Source organism: Olea europaea, chromosome 11, assembly GCF_002742605.1.
Source record: "Olea europaea var. sylvestris chromosome 11, O_europaea_v1, whole genome shotgun sequence".
NCBI classification, from domain to species: domain Eukaryota; kingdom Viridiplantae; phylum Streptophyta; class Magnoliopsida; order Lamiales; family Oleaceae; genus Olea; species Olea europaea.
In genome coordinates, this window is record NC_036247.1 from 24704450 (window position 1) to 24708879 (window position 4430).

The window sequence follows — 4430 nt, forward strand, 5'->3', positions numbered from 1 at the left end:
ATATGAATTGAGGCAAGCCTCTTGGAGTTGAAATTTTTGCTTTGATGTGAAATTCAAAAGGTTTGATTTTTATTAAAAAAAGGAAGACGAATCATGTGTTTACGAGAAGACAATGGAAGCATTGAAAAATTCCTGATATTATATGTAGATGACATATTATTAATAGGAAACGATGTCAATATATTTCAATCGTTGAAATTATGGTTGTTGAAGAATTTTTCCATGAGCATATGGGAAAAGCAACATGATTTATACAGATAGATTTAGAAGATTGTTTGACCTATCTTAGCCGATATAAATTTTATATGGAGAGAATGTACTAAGAGTTTAAGGGTACATTGATGTTAACTTCTAGTGAGAAGGGAGGATAGCAAGTCTCAATCTAAATATATGTTTACTTTTAATAATTGAGAAGTTACTTGGAAAACATCTTAAACATGAAACAACCGTTGATTTTATATCGGAAGTCTAATATGCCATTGCTTCAGAAGCAACGAAGAGTTGCGATCTGGATCAAGAAATTCACTTGGAGTAATTCCTAACATTGTTGATCTCTTATCTCTGTATTGTCAAAACAATGGCGCCATCTTCCAAGCAAAGGAACTAAGGTCTAATTAATGATCTAAATATATGTTAAGGCGGTATCATCTCATTAGAGAGACAATACAAAGAAGAATGAGTTCATAAAATTGATAATATTGCAGATCTATTGACAAAGAGTTGTTGCAGCATAAACATGATCGTCATGTAGACTCTTATTGTATAAGATATATAAGTAATTTGATCTAGTATAAGTGGAGAGTTTGTGAGTGATATGCCTAGATCTAATCGATTTTGGACATAAACACTTTTAACATCTATTTGGAGCTCATTTTCATCTCATTGTAGACAATTTTTTTAACCGTTGCATAGTACAAAGTCTTTCTTTATTCCTAGTTTATGACACCGAATTGACAAAAATCTGTCAAAGTGAACTTGGAAAAGTAAAAAATGCATGGCTTTTGTTTGGAACAATATATGCTCACATTTCAAGTTAGGGGTAAAATTGGCAGTTGATTATACATATGTATGACACCATTTGGACTAGCTTTCACATGGTGGACCATGTGATTTGATAGAAGAATACATTTTCTCCACAATAATGGTTCCCAAAAAAGGGCTTAATATATATAATTGACGCATTTTATTTATGGTAGATCTATTATTTAATGAATTAATATTTTAATAAATTAAATAATAGAGTCTAGAGATTCAAGTCTTGATAACTTGTTAATCACAAGGGGTTGTGATTGTGAGACACAAATTACATATGATTGAATTTTAAATTATTTATGATTGTGAGTAATAACGAGATACGAATATCATTAGTATGATCAGATCATCATGGAAAGCATTTCTTACTTTTAAAGTAAGTAGCTAATCCACAAGTTAAAACGTAGTGACATTTAAATGAAAGTATGAAACAAAACATCATAGACTTGTTTGAGAAATCCACATGAATAACTATTTAGGTGTCAGTGGTTAATATCTAACGTTCGATAGTGAAATTGAACCATTGACTTAAGGTTATCAAGTGTTTTATATGGGGACACACATGTTTTGGTAATGTCGTATGTTGCTCTACCAATAGTCGCTAATCTGACATCATTCTTACATATCAAGAATCATAGGAAGGTTGTGAATGATTAATAGATGATTTGTTACTCTTAGATAGTAATAAATCACGATCTACATTTTTGTTTATTTAAGTTGATAACAAAATTCTTGGACAATGTATGATCACAAGTCGAAAAGAGTTTTCAACTTATATTAACTTAAAAGTGGTAAGAAAGAGACGATCGATGATTGAGATTGACACACTACTTTCATATCTTGTAATTGATCGGATCATATTGACGAAAGTATCATTGTTTCACGGTAAACAAACTAGTTTAATTTTATCATACCATGTGATATTTTCTATCACATTTGTTATTCTGATATATTGCTAGATATCAATTTAGGATGACAAATGTGGATTGATTAATTTAGGTATTTTAATGAAAAATTAAAAGGGTTTTGTAATATATCTTATTTTTTATTAAATCAAAATAATATTTCATGTCGATAGGTTTCATGATCAGGAACCTAATGGGTCACACAAAAAAAGAGAGCTAGAAGAATGATACTACTAATTAATTAATTGACAAGTATTGGACATTTCTCCAATTAATTAATAGGGTTACTTATTAATAGTTCAAATTAATTAATTAGATCAACTAATGGACCAAGTTGAATTAACTAGATAATAAAATATCGAACTGGATTAAGTTCAAGTGTTGGCCCAAGCCCACTTTGAATTCTATTAATAAAATATTAGAGTTTGAGAAATATAACAATACAATTCATAATCTTGCTAGCACAATAAAAAAGAAACCCTATTTTTCTCATTTTTGTTTCTTGTTTGAATTTTCATTGGAAGTTGAATAATTGGACAGTTGTGGATTGCAGATCGTGACCGTCCGTGTTTAAAATAAGCAAATGAGTTTGCAAAGTTCAATAAATGTATAATTCCTATCATTGATTCTTTTTAAATTCAAAGCAGATCGTTATGGGAATTAAAATATTATTTTTTCGTTGTGCATGATTAAATAAATTTCCAACAAGGTATAAAAAAGCGCTGAAATATGTCTCTCTCTGGAATTTAATGGAACTTAGTTCTTCATCATTAACCTGTTTAACAGTGACAGGAACATGCATTGATATATACTTGTTAATTATAATATATACATGTGGGGTTGGGTTGGGATTGGGGTTGGAGAGGTCTCAATTTGGTATATTTCCAGGAAATTTCTCGATGACGTCTCAACTACTCAATTTTCCACATAATGAAATGTAAATATCAATGCTACTATGATCATTATCTTTAAAGAAAGAGTGTCTGATTGTGTTTCCGTTACACCAAATCATTTCACCAAAGCTTACAATTCAATTCCTTGCATCATAAGAGATTGAGAGCTTTACTCAAAAAGGCATGCAATACGTGCTTTATCTATTGAGTAATTGTGTAATAGACATAATCAAAATGCTTTATTTATATTCTTGCAATTCATGAATATTCATAATTGTGTCGTGTTTGATTGTCAACTCTCGTTGTCGTTGTTATGTTAAATGTTATAAAGGGACTTTCTTTAAGATGTTTGATGATCATGTCTCATTCTCCTTCGATGAAAGGGATTTTATTTAGACTAGTTTCCTCGTTATATTAAGGTTAGCATAAAAATGGTAATCCAAACTCTCCAAAACAAGGACTTAGACTAATTACATGGTAAATTCAATTTTTTTTATGTCGACAAGTCATATTACTTATTTTATTTATCACAAAACAAATAAAATTTACCCATTATTTAATTAATTTTAACTCTAATTACCAAATCCAATCTGAAATAATCTCTTTCCCGGCAATCTCTCTAAAACTATTTCAAGAGAACATAGAGAAAGGTTTCTCTTTTCCTGGTATGTATCTCACTCACATTTACAACTTTTATATTTATTAATATATCATTATAGTGTCCAATAGATCTTACTAAAATACCATCAATGAATTAAGATGCTAGACGAGAACGTGACGTTTTGTGTGGACGGAACGAGTTGACTCTTCTATTCTAATTCCTATTCCTGGTTCGCAAGGAAATGACATGTATGTAATTTTAGATTTTCTTAGTCACTCGCAAAATGCAATGTTTTAGTTTAGCTGTCAAGAATAAAATGCAAATATAAGCTTCTACAATGTATATTACTATTTAAATTTTAAGATTGCGTAATCATATGGAGAATACTTGCGATCAATTTCGATTCTCAAATTAAAATCTAGATTAAATTATGCAATTCTCTTATTGTTCAAATTACTTTACGCGTTTTTTTTCCTTTTCAATCAAAGTTGTTTCCACTCACTAAAGAGTTGTGCCATCACATTCTATAACTAGGAAAGTTCATTTAATTGCCCTACCAACTATGTTTGTACAATTCTCGACATAGATAGATATTCGACTTTCACCTAATAGTTTGCCAAATTTCTTCGTCGAGCAAAGAAAGCTTAGAAATCAATTTCCTCTTTCATACAATATTTAATTTATTCAAATTTAAATGAAATTTCAAAATTTTACTTGGCTTTTAGGTTTCATGGAAATAATTCTATTTTTTTATCAGGTTTTTGTTATTTTAACATAAAATTTGTGTTAAGAGTTACAATTTGAAGAACATGGTAAAAATAGTTCAAATGAAATTTGCACAATTGTCTTCTTTGTCTAACTTTTCTCTATTTGTAGATTCGTTCAACCAACATAAAGGTAAAAGTGTTTCATATGAATTGCTAAATATCAATAATTTAAACACCCGTTGGTACAACTGAATAAAAAATAAACAAAAAGGTGCTCATCGAAAAAGAACGA